General features: G+C 41.8%; 1 long non-coding RNA gene across 1 annotated transcript; it reads left to right on the top strand.

Moving 5' to 3' along the window:
* Positions 1–3,074: 3,074 nt before the first annotated feature.
* Positions 3,075–16,253, top strand: LOC140726479 (uncharacterized). Its single transcript, XR_012098647.1, has 3 exons — positions 3,075–3,188; positions 7,941–8,000; positions 13,076–16,253. It is a non-coding gene; the product is annotated as an uncharacterized lncRNA (long non-coding RNA).

Raw genomic sequence — 16,253 nt, 5'->3', positions numbered from 1 at the left:
AGAGGAAATGCAGTACATTAAGTTGCCTTGCTCCAATGTAAATGACTATTTGAAACTTTAAATCATTAAGATATGACTTTCTGACCAGTCGTGCAGATGGTTGGTCTGGCTTTAGGGATCTCATCTTTGTCCTTCTCTTCCATGGAATCCCCAAAAGAACAGAAAAGTTGAGGAACTTGTTCTTCCTACATTTTTCGTCCTTGCTGCTGTGGTATATTATAAAGAATACACCATACATTGATTAACCTGAAGATAAAATACCCTAAAAGGACTCCCTTCAACTTACTCATTGACATACCATGGGGAATCTATATAGCTGTCAGCTCTGGCAAACATCTGTTACATGTCTTACATGATTATGTCCAGCTGACTACAGGACCCTTGGTATGTCTTTGGTATCAGAGGGAAGGAATTGAGGCTTGGTGATGCACCATCAATAACTCTCGAAGACGTGAGGCAAGATAGGCTTTTATTAGCTGGAAGAAAGCACTGCCAGCAGCAAGAGACCATCACACAACATCCTGGAGACTGAGGGAGGAGCAGTGCCTCCAATCGCCTTTATACAGGGGTCTGTGGGAGGAGCCACAGGAGCAGTCAGCAGGGGGGCGTGTCCAGACAGGTATATGTAGTTCACCACACTTGGTAAGGCTGAACATGGGTCAGGTAAGTAACCAGTCCTTTTGGGAGCTGCTGCTGTCTATTTTATTTTTATGTTATAGGCCCTTCCAGTCCTTCAAGCTGTGCCACCCCAGCAACTTGTATTTAACCCTAGACTAATCAGGACACAATTTGCATTGACCAATGATCCTGGTAACTGGTACCCCTTTGGACTGTGTGAGGAAACTGGAGTATCCGGAGAAAACCCACGCATTTCCTGGGAGGATGTACAGATTTCTTATAGGTGATGTCGGAATTGAACTCTGAATTCCGACACCCCAAGCTGTAATAGCATCACGCTAACTACTCATTTCCATGACGCACCAATAATCTGAAAGGATAATTACAGCTTCAGTAGCACCTGTCATCTGAGAAATTATGGCAGCCAAAGCTCCATTTGATGACCATGCGATACTGCTTCCTGATCTTGACCCCTGGTAAGTACCTCCTTCCTTCCTTTTTTTAACTTACCTTCACAGCATGCTACTGATACCAGTTGTTTGTCTTTATCATCCTAAGTCAAGCGCAATTTACAATGTTATTTCTCTGCACAAACAATAGTAATGGTGTCATCACTTGCATTTACAATATGCCAAGAATTTAACTACCGATAGTTAGGTAAAAGTCCCAACTGTGAAGTTAATAAATGACAAAGAGTACTGAATTTCTTATACTGCGATAAGAATAAACTCAAAATGGCACTGGCACAGCAACATTCATCTCTTTCTCTTTATCATGAGCTGAGATGTGCTTACTCATGTTTGTTTTGGGGGTCAACCACCGACAATTGAACAATGCATGATTTTTGGAGACTGAACAAATTATACATCTCACCACTGCAACCATTGACTCAGTGATTCATGGGTTCACAACTGCTGGTAACCGGCCAGTTAACTACTGCAAGAAGGTAAAGAAGGCTTACATCATGCTTGCCTTCATCAGTAGCAGTGTTGAATATAAGATAAGGAAGTCAGCTATATAAATCTTCAATCAGATTGTTCTTGGACTATTGCCTGGTTGGCCCATTATAGGAAGGATATGGAAACTGTGCAGAAGAGGTTCACCAGGATGCTGCCTGGATTCAATGATATATGCTACAAGGATAGGTTGGACGAACTTGGATTGTTCTCCCTAGGGTGTCAGTGGCTGAGGGGAAACTTAGTAGAGGCTTTTAAAACTATGAGAGGCATAGCTTGGGTGAATAGTCAGAATCTTTGCCTCTGGGTAGAGATCTCAAACACCGAAGAATGTGTCTTTAACATTCAAGCGGGGATGCTTTTAATGCAGAGAGTGGTAGGTGCTTGAATAGGTTACGAGGGGTGATGTTAAAAGCAGGCAGTTTGGAGGAGTTTAAGGCTTTTATATGGACAAATGAACTTGAAGACAATGGGGGGGCATATGGATAACACACAGGAGGAGGACTTAACATCAAGATCGGCACAACATCATGGCCAAATGACTTATACTGTTCTACATATCCTTCTCAGGCTACAATACACTTATGGCTAAGATTTACTTTTAAAGAAAAACCACACTGGATTTAAACTGCTGTTAATAGATTTTGTGTATTTAATGTTCCTGTTATAATTGAATAATATTGTGTAATGCCCTGGTAAAGGGTTCACTGCTAACATCATGGTCTTCCTGTAGAAGCAGGGTTTGGGTTATGGCTAGAGATAACAGCTGCTTTGGAATGTGAGCCATCCAGTCAGGGGAGTGCGGTTTTTTTGTGTGCCTGACACCAGTGTGAGCTGGGGTCTTTGTCTGGCAGGAGGCAAAGAGAGAGCCAGTCATAGGATTCGAACAGTGGGGGACCGTGATACGATGGAGCAGGGTGCGCAGGTCTACCGGTGAATATAATTTTTGGAAGAGTTGAGCTCCAACTTGTGCACACTTGACAGTTTAATTCTAATGGGCTCTTATTGTTTTTTCTTTACTAACCTTTTAGCTAAATTAACATTCATGAATGTAATTCCTTTATTCATATGCAGCGTACTGTCTGTTATTTCTTGGCACTGAGTTGTAACAGGGTAACAAATTACACAGCACTCACACAAACCGGGTTTGGGGTGGAAGTGCTTTCTCAGTCTCACAGATTTGGCAGGACCAGAGTGTGAATTCCCTAGACTTGCGCAGCCCAAGGAAACCAGGTTTCAATTGTAAATATATGTATTGTTTAATCAAGCATTCTCTGTTGTTTACATAATTCAATACGGGTTATATGAATATAGTACATGAATGGCATAAGTCATTAGACCACCATATTGCATGTGCATGCCTCACTAAAGAAAAAGAAAGTAAAACAAAGTAGACATGTTATTCCCAGCTCTTGTGTTATTCTTTCAGTTAATTTCTGGAGTTACAAAACATAGCAGTGGTGATGAGGAAGTTTTCAACCGAACCTGATGACTATCTTCCTGTTGAAGCACAGCATGTTTCTTTCTTCAGATGGGGAGAAGATGATTCAGCTTTTTTTTAAAAAGCACAGCACGTGTTTCTTCAGGAAGAGAGCGAGACATTTGAGTTAAACAGTGAGTACTGGGCAAAATAATAATAAATTTTAAAAAAGAAGAAATGGCTGGATACATCAGAAAGACAGACACATTTGATTGCACAACAGATAGCTGGTTGATGTATACTGTACGAATTGCGCAGTATTTTAAAAGGGAATAGCTGATTGAAATGTGTGCTGAGTGCAATTGATGGAAAAGGTTTGCTGAGTGCAATTGATGGAAAAGTGTACAGTTTGCTTATAGGTTTGACTGCTCCAACCAAACCAGCCAAACAGCTTTGCTGATATTGTGAACATTTAGAACAAAAGTTATTGTTGATTGCAGAGCACTTTAGGTTTCATAAGTGGAATCAAAAGGAAGGGGTGTCCATTTCAGTTTACATGGCTGAACTGAAGAAATTTCCAGGTAGTGTTAGTTCAGTAATGGGCTTAATGAGAGATTGCTTAGTTTGTTGAATTTTAAAAGAAAACATACAAAAATGACTCCTCACTGAAGCACAACTCACATTTAAAAGAGAAGTTGAAATCATTGTATCAGTGGAAACAGCAGCCAGAGATGCAATCGAATTGCAGTCAGGAATGAAAGTGATCATGTCCAAAATTGCGATGTCAAAACTGAAGCCTGCCTGGCCAAACACATTGTGTTGCCATTGTGGTGAGCACTCACATACACCAGAGCAATGTAGATTTAAAGGTGAAACTTGCAGAAAATTCAGCAAAGTAGGACACATTCAAAGAACATATTGGGTGGACAAAAATAAATGGACTGCACAGCGAAGAGAAAAAGAATAAAAGTCAAGTTGCAGTTTCAAAAAGAGCACTGATCTCCCTACTGTTGATGAAAATTCTGATAATGATGAGAGTGACAAAGGACCAGTTGGCCCTGAGATTTACAATGTGAAAACTAACAAGAGACAAGCAATATGGCTTATACCAGAAGTGAACAGCAAATTAATTGAAGTGGAATTGGACACTGGCTTGGCTGTTTCAGTCATTCCACAAAGTGAGTTTGAACAGCGTAACAGCATTTCATAGATACTTAACTGAAGCCTGCAGATATCCAACTAAGCACTTAGACTGGGGAAAAGATAACTCCTGTGGGAATGACGTTCATAACAGTGAAATACAACAATCAATAGGCCACATTGGGCTTGTATGTGATTAAAAAAAACAGGAGGGACTGTATTGTGGGGCTGTGATTGGCTGAGACAACTAAAACATGATTGGAGATTCATCCACCACTTTCATGCCACTTACCCTGCAATAGTGTCAATTGCAAGAGAATTAAGAAAGGTACCGGATGATGCTAGAGCAGTATTCAAGGACGGCATCGTAAAACTCAAACATATCAGGGGGTAAAATAGTATTAAATGAAAATGCCACACCCAAGTTTTACAAAGCCCATCTGTTCCTTTTCCTATATGTAATCAAGAAGCTAGTGAGTTAGATCACATGGAGGCTGAAGGAGTTATTTCTAAGGTAGCATAGAACCCATGGACAACATCAGTGGTCCCAATAGCCAAGAAGGATGGGTTTGTCAGGACCTGTGATGATTTTAAAGTCGCTGTCAACCCAATACTGAAAGTAGATCTATACTCTTTATCCAGTGTAGAGGATATCTTTGCAAATCTTTCTGAAAGGAAGCACTTCAACAAAGTGGACTTAACTGAGGTCTACCTACGGATGGAGAAGGAAGAAGAATTTGAAGTGTTTCTCACCATAAACACTCACAGAGGGCATTATTGCTATAATAGGCTTATTTTTGGAGTAGCATCTACACCTGCACTCTGGCAGAAAGCTTTGGACCAGGTGCTGCAAGGCTGCCCAGGCACTAGGTGTTACCTGGAAGGACAGAATTGACCATTGTTACCTGTAAGGATGACAAGGAATATCTCCAAAATTTCAAGACAGTGTTAAAAAGATTACAGACAGACATATTTTATTGATTCCGAGGGAAATAGGGTTTTGTTACAGTCACACCAAACAAGAATAGTGAAGAAATATAGCTATATAAAACCATAAATAATTAAATAATAATAAGTTAATCATGCCAAGTGGAAATAAAGTCCAGAACCAGCCTATTGGCTCAGGGTGTCTGACACTCCGAGGGAGGAGTTGTAAAATTTGATGGCCACGGGCAGGAATGACTTCCTATGACGCTCAGTGTTACATCTCGGTGGAATGAGTCTCTGGCTGAATGTACTCCTGTGCCTAACCGGTACATTATGGAGTGGATGGGAGTCATTGTCCAAGATGGCATGCAACTTGGACAGCATCCTCTATTCAGACACCACCGTCAGAGAGTCCAGTTCCACCCCACAACATCACTGGCTTTACGAATGAGTTTGTTGATCCTGTTGGTGTCTGCTACCCTCAGCCTGCTGCCCCAGCACACAACAGCAAACATGATATCACTGGCCACCACAGCCTCATAGAACATCCTCAGCATCATCCAGCAGATATTAAAGGACACAAGGTCTCCTCAGGAGCTCAGGGCACAAGCTAACAAGTGTGAATTCTTTAAACCAAGCAACACTTACTGTGGTTACACCATTGATGCACAAGGATTTACACAAGTGTGCTGAGAAAATTCAAGCAGTGGTGGTGGCCATAAGGCAAAAGGATATATCACAGTTGTGGTCCTTTTTTGGATTTGTCAATTACTGTAACAGGTTCTTGCCAAACCTGCCTACTGTATTCCACCCCTAGAACCCCTAGAGATCAGGAAGAAATGGCAATGGACAAAGGCAGAGTGAACTGGCTTTTCAAAAGGCAGAGGAAATGGTAACATACACTGTATTCACACATTATAATTCACATTGTCCAGTGAAGTTTGCCTGTGACACCTCACCTTATGGTATAGGTGCAGTCATGTCACATGTTATGAGTGATGGAACTGACTGGCCCATGGCCTTTACATCATGTTCCCTTACTGGTACAGAGAAAAAACACATGCAGATTGACAGGGAAGCCTTGAGTCTGGTTTGGGGTGTAAAATGTTTCAACCAGTACTTAAATGGGAGAGGGTTTATCCTCATTACAGATTATCAAACTGTTGGTGCCCATTTCCCATCCACAGAAGAGTGTTCCACCAACAACAGCAGCACAAATGCAAAGATGGGTTCTATTTCTTGGAGGACACAATTACAAGATCAAATTCAAGAGAACAACTAACCATGGAAATGCTGATGGATTATCCCATTTACCCTTGGGAAAAATAACACATATTACATCTACACTCTACCACTCAGCTTCAAATGCCTTGGCAGAAAGATTTGTCCCGAGTCAAATGCACTGTGAGCAATGTCAGTAGAACACACTACACTGACGCTGAATCAGAAACTTGCCAATTTTCTCCTTGCATATCACAATGCAGAAAACTTCACAACCAACAATTCGCCAGCTCTGCTGTTATTGGGTCATCTCTTGCGCTCACACTTGGATCTCTTCAAACCCGATCTCAGAAAGTGTATACAGGACAAATAGCTGAGACTAATTGAGGACTTCTCCAACAAGTAGGTTCGATGTTTCACTCCTGGACAAGCAGTCCTGGCGAGGGACTACAGATCAGAAGTGGGCACTTGGAAAGGTTAAGGACAGAACTGAAGAATGAAAATATTCATTTAAGACTTTACTGATGTCCTCTGGCTCCACTCAGTTTCTCTTTTTAGTCCCAGATCGACCCTACAGTCTCCCTTATTAACCTTTTGCTCTAAGTACAGTTCTGAAATGATTTGGGAGTTTCCTTCATTTTATCTGCCAGTGGTAATTTTTGACACCTCTTTGGTCCCCTGGTTTCTTTTTTAAGCAATTTCCTGCACCCTGTATACTGATAGCCCTCCATTTATTACTGTGCTCTGTATCCATTCATTTTTTTAAAAATCAAACCTTGATATCCAAGTTCCCTGCACTTATTGTCCTTACCCCTCAACCTTACAGGAATATGTTGGCACTAAACTCTGTGTTTCATTTTAAGAGGACTCCCACTTATCAAATATTAACAATTCTGCACTTTTTAGGCAGGATGTTTTCCAAATCAGTTTCAAATCTGCATACTACTGTTATTTAAAAAATGTTAATTAAATACCTTCTGAAGCAGGTCACTTAGAGGACCCCATTTCATGGTCATAAAATTCATACATTTTGGCAATATTTTCATAGTTTGAAAAGAGAGATCTGGTCATTGATGACAAGCCAAGTATTTATTGCCTACCCCATGTTACCCTTAAAGAGCTGGTGGTGAGCTGCCTCAGTCTTTCTAATGAAGATGCTTCCACATAGTTCATGAGGAGTAAGTTTCTGATGAAACTTCATGATGATGAAAGAAGAGCAATGTCATTCCATTGCTCAGATACTGGCTTTCAGTTACTGCAGGTCCAGTGTGATTGGGTTGTGATTCTCTTGTGCCATGAACATATGAATAGTCTCAGCCAGTGCATCACAGGAGTTAGTAACCTAATTCATCAAATGCTGCTAAAGTGTCATCCTAACACCATGATTTCTGGGATATGTGTGAGATGGACTCCACTCTGCTCAGACCTACCTTGTGCATTCAATGTAATAGATAGGCAGGCATTTCTTTATGCACCTTTTTTTACCTGAATGGTTGGTTCTCATGGTCTATGTCTGATCCCTTTAAGGTAGTATAACTGTATGAAGTCTCTCTCTGACATACATAATCACATAGATTTCCTTTCTTTGATTATAGCCACAAATGCCAAGTATTTCCTCTAATAGAACATTCTTTCTAATCCAAATTCTGCCTTTACAGTGCCGACATGTGAGCTGGTGAAAGACTCCTGCTTCTCCTCTTGAAGGACATAAAATTTCGGTGGGTTTCACGCTGGTGTCACCCTTGACTTAATGTACAGCATAACTTTTCTACCTACATTGCTCCTTTGGGTAAAGTATCCTGTAAACTTGCAGACCTTTTTTAGATAGAGATGCAATCTCAATAGGGAGTGTAGTGATTTAATTTTTCTGCATGGTCATAAGTTACTCAAAGAATCAAGGCTTAGCATTTTTGGGGGGAAGGGAGATTCACAAAAACAGACAATGATCACAATCATTGCAATATAATAAGACTACAATATAGTAATATTGTAAAAGATGAGACAATTCCCTCATTGGTTATTCATACAATAAATTTAAAAGCATCTACTATAGGCTTCAGACATGGGTAGCAACAATCATTTTTTTCTCAGCCTTCTCAAGCTAAGCAAGATAAGACTAGCACTTATCCTGCCTTGAAGAGATCTTGTTAACTGGCGGCATTTTATCCTTCAAAGGATTGACAAATGCTCCCTGTCCATCATCTCTTTAAGTATCTTAGCCTATGTATAAACTCTTTAGAAATGAACAGATAACCCGACAAGATGTTCCTTGGTTGTAATATAATTCTGACCCTACCTCATCTCAGTTTTAGCATGTCATGTTCAGACAATCCTTTCACTAAACCTATTCTGATTGCACCAACTTAATTGGCTCAGCTGTCTCATATATTTAGTATTTATTTTATTGTCAAGTAGGAAATCTAACCTGACTTTGTGACGGAATCAGGGTCGCAAGCTGTTCCTTTTATAACTATGTTTAAAAAATCTTTTGAAACCTTTAAGTCTAATCACTCTATTTTTTTCCTTATATGTTTTCCTCCCTGACTACAACGCTTTGACTATATCACATTGTGTAGTTAATTTTTTGTGCAATGAATAACTATATTCCTATATTTTATAACCATATTTTAACTTGAACATATTATAGATATTACACCAAAAGCTCTGTAGGAAGGAGTTGAAGCATAACATTGTTACTTTTCTAATGAAATTGCATTCTCCTCTAAGGGCCTTATGTTATGGCACTTGGATATCCTGGTGTACACCAGGACAATTTTGCCTGCTCTCTTGCACCAGAAATATACTAATCTCAAATATTCTCCTGAATTCATGCCCCCCTCCCCTTGTGCTAATAGCACCAGGACATCCAACTGCCATGACACAGGTCCTTCAGAGGAGACAACAATCTCTCTGGAAAACAACAGAAACATAACACGATTACAGCACCAGTGACCCGTGTTCAATTCTGCCGCTGTTGATAAGGAATTTGCATGATCTCCCCATAACTGTGAGGGTTTCCTCTGGGTACTCCAGTTTCCTCCCATATTCCAAAGACGTATGGAGAGGGAGGGTTAGTAGGTTAATTGGTCACATGGGTGTAATTAGGTGGTGCAGGCTCATGAGGCCGGAAGGGCCTGTTACTGTGCTGTATCTCTTAAAGTAATGAAGTCTCCCTACTCTATAGCTTTTGCACCCTGATGCACCATCAATAACTCTCAGAGACGGGAGGTGAACGATAGCAGCAAAACGGAGCACGGCATCTCGGAGACTGAGGGAGGAGCAGTGCCTCCAATCGCCTTTATACAGGGGTCTGTGGGAGGAGCCACAGGAGCAGTCAGCAGAGGGGCGTGTCCAGACAGGTGTACGTAGTTTACCACATTCACCCCCCCCCCCTTTGTTTTAAAAGAGAGTCCCCACGGGGCGAAGTTTCTTTCAAGTATATTTACAGGTTAAGTCTATCAGGCGGTCGAGTCTGTGGCTGTGATCTATGTAGCACCGGTGGTGATTGCACCAGTGCTGGTGGTTGTGCTGGCTCCGGCCTGACTTGAGGTGCCAGCCCGTTAGGCGTCAGTAATCCCTCATGCGTGTGCATGGCACCCGGTATGGGAGTGTCGTGAGGAGTCTGTGTAGGGCTTGGTGTGCGCGGTGTCTCATGGGTATATACATCGGTGGGTACGGGGTTCATAGTCACCGTGGAGTGTTCGGGGTAGGGGTCTGGTGCTCCTGCGGGCGCCAGGTCGCAGACGGAGACCGTGTCCTCCCGCCCATCAGGTAGACCACGTAGGCATACTGGGGGTTCACATGAAGTAGGTGAACCCTCTCGACCATCAGGGAGTATTTATTGCTCCTTGCATCATTCCGGAGCAGCACTGGCCCTGGGGATGTCAGCCAAGCCGGTAGAGTGGTCCCAGTGGCAGACTTCCTGGGAAAAGAAAAGAGTCGCTCATGAGGGGTGGCATTGGTGGACGTACATAACAGGGAGCGGATAGAGTGGAGTGCCTCGGGGAGGACCTCCTGCCATCGAGAGACCGGCAATCCCTTTGACCTAAGGGCTAAGAGTGTGGCCTTCCACACTGTGGCATCCTCCCTCTCCACCTGTCCATTCCCCCAGGGATTATAGCTTGTGGTCCTACTAGTAGCAATACCCCTAGCCAGCAGGTACCTGCGCAGCTCGTCACTCATAAACGAGGACCCTCTATCACTGTGGATATAGCAGGGATATCCGAACAGAGTGAAGAGCTGGCGCAGGGCTTTTATGACGAACGTGGCAGTGGTATCAGGGCAAGGGATGGCAAAGGGGAACCGTGAATACTCGTCGATTACGTTGAGAAAGTAGACATTGTGGTCGGTGGAGGAAAGGGGGCCCTTAAAGTCGACACTCAGTCACTTAAAGGGGCGGGTGGCCTTGATAAGTTGTGCCTTTTCAGGACGGTGGAAGTGTGGTTTGCACTCAGCACAGACTTGACAGTCCCTGGTCATCGTCCTGATTTCCTCAAGGGAGTAAGGCAGGTTCCGGGCTTTCACGAAATGGTAAAATCGGGTGAACCCCGGGTGGGAAAGATCTGCATGGAGGGCGTATAGCTGGTCGAGCTGCGCGCTGGCACACGTTCCCCGGGATAGGGCATCAGGGGGCTCATTGAGCCTTCCAGGCCGGTACAGGATATCATAGTTGTAGGTGGAGAGTTCTATTCTCCACCTCAAAATGTTATCATTTTTGATTTTGCCCCGTTGTTGGTTGCTAAACATGAATGCAACTGAGCGCTGGTCAGTCAGCAAGGTGAACCTTTTGCCGGCGAGATAGTGTCTCCAGTGCCTAATAGCTTCCACTATGGCCTGGGCTTCTTTCTCCACCATGGAGTGCCGAATTTCAGGGCCTTGAAGGGTACGAGAGAAGAATGCTACCGGCCTACCCCGAACACTCCACGGTGACTATGAACCCCGTACCCACCGATGTATATACCCACGAGACACCGCGCACACCAAGCCCTACACAGATTCCTCACGACACTCCCATACCGGGCGCCACCCACACGCATGAGGGATTTCTGACGCCTAACGGGCTGGCACCTCAAGTCAGGCCAGAGCCAGCACAACCACCGGCACCGGTGCAATCACCACCGGTGCTACGTAGATCGCAGCGACAGATTCGACCGCCTGATAGACTTAACCTGTAAATATACTTGTAAGAAACTTCGCCCCGTGGGGACTCTCTTTTAAAACAAAGGAGGGGTGAATGTGGTAAACTATGTATACCTGTCTGGACACGCCCCCCTTGCTGACTGCTCCTGTGGCTCCTCCCACAGACCCCTGTATAAAGGCGATTGGAGGCACTGCTCCTCCCTCAGTCTCCGAGATGCCGTGCTCCGTTTTGCTGCTAATAAAAGCCTATCGTTCACCTCCCGTCTCCGAGAGTTATTGATGGTGCATCAATTTTATTAGCAGCAAAACGGAGCACGGCATCTCGGAGACTGAGGGGGGAGCAGTGCCTCCAATCGCCTTTATACAGGGGTCTGTGGGAGGAGCCACAGGTGCAGTCAGCAGAGGGGCGTGTCCAGACAGGTATACATAGTTTACCACATACCCCAGTGTCATTTTACTACAAATTCGTTGGTCAATTTCTTCCTCACACAATGACTCGCTAATCGTCTTCTATCTGATTGGTCAGAAATCCCAGTGTTTGACATCTGGCTGACCATACGTATTCCCCTTAACAACAGAGCTCCCTGGTCCCAGGTTCCCTTTAACACACTGAGGCCCCAGTTCCAGTGCTCCCTAGGACTCTGTTTCTTGCACATGTTCTTACCTGGTTCTGTTTGGAAAATATTATTCTACAATGCAATATCTAAAGAAAGTATTACAAATTTTTGGAGTATTGATTAGAACAACAATCAATCCTTCATAAATTCTGCCTGTCTAGATCACCAAAGTTCCAAGCATTTTGCTTTACTAAAAGTTTTATCGTACAGAATTAGTGTTGACTCTTTTCTCTTAGCAGGGAGATTCAGACCTTGATTGTTCCAGGCCATTTTCTCTCTCCAGCCCTGTAATGTTCTCCTGAATCATTATTGCCACTCCCCTTCCTTTTTCCCTTTCCAGAACATCTTGTATCCAGAATTATTTAGTGTATGCTCTTGCCTCATTTTTAGCCCAATCACTGTTACTTCCAAAACATTGTAATCTGATATGGTTAAATCCCTCTTTAGCTCACTGACCTTGTGTATCATGCCTCCTGTGATTCCATACACACATGGTAAATCCTTACCTCTTTGGGAGGATCTGGAGCTAAGGTGTCACTGTTTTGAATATAAGATGTCAACTGGTTAAAATAGGGATTAGGTATCTTGGTTTTAATCTCAGAGGGTTGCAATTTTTTGAAACTTCCTTCCTCACAGATGTTTGAATATTTGTAAGATAAAGATAGGTAGGTAAGTTACAAGGTTACCAGAGTCAGACTGGATTTCAGAATTGAGATAATGATCACATCATCTTATTGAATAACTGAGCATGTCTGAGGGTTGAATAGCCTGCGCCTGTCCTAATTTGTATTTTTTATGGATCAAATAATTTTAAAATTGAAAATGAATTTTTATTTCCTTTGATTAGGGAATTCTTTTTCTAAAGATGTACTTTATTCTGAAATATTTTATCTTGTATATCATATTCCTATGTTTCTATATGTAATGCAGAATATATTAGTTCCATTGATTTATGATATACCAGTTTAACAACTTTTTTTTCTTTTACACATATTCTCTGAGTGTTAAGTTCAAAACATTTTTAATGCTGGTTTCAGCCTTTCAACGTGCAACGACAGGAGGGCCATGAACAATGACCTTTCACCACAAATCTGTATTCACCACAATGGCTGTATTAATCTTCAGTGCATCCCCTGACATGTCATCTTGGGTCTCAATGTGTGTCAATCTGCAACATTTGGTTATAGATTACTTTTGCTCCAGAAGTTTTGGCAAAGCAAAATGTGACATTTTCCAGCAGCATTTGATGTTTGCTTAAGTGTGCAATCGTAGGAATAGACTGCGAAACTGTGTTCTGTGTGACACAGCTTTTCAGAATAAACATCGAGACAATTACCTCTCTTTCCAGACCGCTCTTGCTTCAAAACCTGGGATTTCTTGTGTCTTTTAAGCTCATCATATTTTTTCTTAAGTCAAAGAGAGAAATGTAACAATTTTATGGTGGAAGGAATGTCTGTAAAAATTGATAGTAATTGTGTTGCTACAGTATTATATAATTAGTTATACGTAACACCTCCCCCCTTCCAGGAACATCCGTGAAAAACGGAAATATTAGGCATTCACAGGACTTCCAGACTGCCTTTGATATACTTCTGAACTGATAACATCCTAAGGATTTAATTGATGGATCAATCAAGACAAAATAAAATTAATGACAAGTACATAGAAAGAACATTATCTAATGAAAACTATACAAGAAAAAAGTAAATTTTAAGGAGAAGTACTTCAGAGTTTGATGAGATTTGACTGGCCAAGAATTTTACTTGTTAATAGCTGAAATCTCCTGATAAAATGTCCCGAGGTTTTCTTTTTCTGTAAGTACTATTAAGAGTAAGTTTAACTTTTTTGATAAAAATACTAATTATCACATCCATAATAGATCTGAATGTGCACCTGTCCAAACTTTACTGACAAAATTTTCTGCTTAAGAAACAAAAATTTGGATATTTTGAGTAAGATTGGGACTCCAGTTGAATATGGAAGTCCTGAATATCCATGCAACTGAACAATACTCTCAGAATAACTGTGCTTGTGACATTTGAGCCCTGGAGGAAGCAAATCTTCCATTGAAATCTCAATTAGCCTGCTCAGCTGCCATCTGCCTGACAGATAGTGTGATCTCCTAAGTCGAGTACAATGTTCTCCTAAGAAGTTGTCTATTGATGGGTGTTCAGTGGCTGTACAGACTGAGCCAAGATCCACATATCCAGAACGTTAGGATGGATTCCGTTAATGAAGTACGCCTGTGCCTGACTTTGTTTTAACATACAGAGGCTGATGCACGACAGCCGCTACGTGATCCTTGACAGATCAGGGTCCAGTGACATGGAATGCAAGACTGGGTACCCTTCATTGCTGTGGCCTTCCTCTGCCCTCACTGCCATCATAAGGTGTCATCATCCTCTGCCAGCTCTACCACTGATGGCTTGGACGGTTCGCTCTTTGTCTGGAATCTTCCCCCTGACCTATTGCCCTGGGTGACCCTACCAGGAACCAAGCACCCCATGGCTAAACTCCAGACAGCATCATCTTCAGCATCTCAGAAACTCAGAAGCCTCTCCGTCACAGCAAGGTGACGATCCTTGGAGAGGACTATCTGCTACACCAATGCAACATTCTCTTCAGCAACTGCCCATCGATTTCTCCTCACCTCAGTATAGGCATGTCAGCTGCATCCTTAAAGAGATGGTTGCATTGACCGTTCATTATGTAATAGCAGCCAAAATATTTCTGCTGAAAAATACGAGATAGTATTTCAAAAAATGGTGGTTTCCAGTCAAGTAGTTGGTAGATCTGTAAGCAACAGGACAGCAGTGTTGTCCCAAGAAAGCAGTGCAAAGGGAAGTGTGCCTGACTATGTCTGAACAGTCAGACACATGTAAGAACAAATGCATTGCATCCTACTGAATACTGTTTGAGAAGAATTACCTAAATTTGAAGTTGTGTCCCACTACTCAGTTTCTCCTCCCTCCCTTATTCTTCCAAACTTCCATGCTTCTTTTCACCGTTTTTTCCCTCCCCACTCATGTGGTCTCATTCTGATCCTCCTCACACTTCAATTTCCACTTGACACATCCTTCCCTTCTCTCCTTTTTAACCCAACCTTCCATGTATAAAGGAGAATAAAGACTAAGATATTGAAACTCTTAATTGTTAATGTGAGATGGCTCAGTTCCTACTTTAAATATTGTATTTATGGAAGTGGGCCATCAGGGATCAATAAATATTATATTTTAGTCTCAATGATGGCACCAAGCAATGCTATATGCTGCTTTTCACTAATTAGCTCAAGGCTGAATATTCCTCTGAGTTGTATTCAAAACTCATAGGAATAACTTCTGTTGTTTATAATAATCATGCTGGGAAATCTATTGCCATGCCTGACAAGTTGTTTTTCACTTGTACTGTATGTGATTAAGTAACCTGATTTCCCTATACCATGGTTATCTCTGCTACTTCTGCAATTTCAGACATCTGTTTATGTATTTAATGAGGGGTGAATATGACACGATTGTAATGCAATTGTAAGAAGAGTGAATTTAATAGTTGAATTATAATCTAAGTGTATTACCTTGATGACAGGTGATTAGCATTTTGTTTCTCACATATGGTGCACAATCTTGAAAATTATTGTGCACTGGTTAAACAGATCTAATGTTCATTGTGCTATCCACAGGGTCATTAATTTAGGAATTGTACAATGGCTACTGACAAGAGCAAATACTGTTTTGATAATTCCAACACACAAATATTCTTCCCTATATAATATAATTCAAAAGAGCAAAATCTTCACAAACAGTGTTACAAAAGCAAAGTGCCATTTTTAGGATTTGGGGACCTTGTCCTTACTTAATAGTCCTTAAGAAAGTGATAGTAAACTACAATCTTAAAATGCTACAGTCTTTTTGGTGAAGATTCTACCAGTGTCACTGGGTTGAGAATTCCTTGATTTTGAACCAATGATAAAGAAATAATGTATTTCAAAATCAGTATGTTGTGTGATTTTGCTGGGAGTGTAATTACTACAGTTTAACAATGTTGTGACCACCTTGGTCACTTTGCACTAAAATTGACTTTATTTTTTGTTCTAATTGTGTTCTTTCTTGTAAATAGTGTTCTTGTATTTAATTTATGTTCTTCTTGGGAATTATATGAGGCAATATGCCTGCAATGCTGCTGCAAGTAAGTTTTTCTTTGCACTTTGCATCCATATAC

Source organism: Hemitrygon akajei, chromosome 4 (genome assembly GCF_048418815.1).
Source record: "Hemitrygon akajei chromosome 4, sHemAka1.3, whole genome shotgun sequence".
Classification (NCBI taxonomy): Eukaryota; Metazoa; Chordata; class Chondrichthyes; order Myliobatiformes; family Dasyatidae; genus Hemitrygon; species Hemitrygon akajei.
This window is presented reverse-complemented; position numbering and strand designations above follow the sequence as displayed.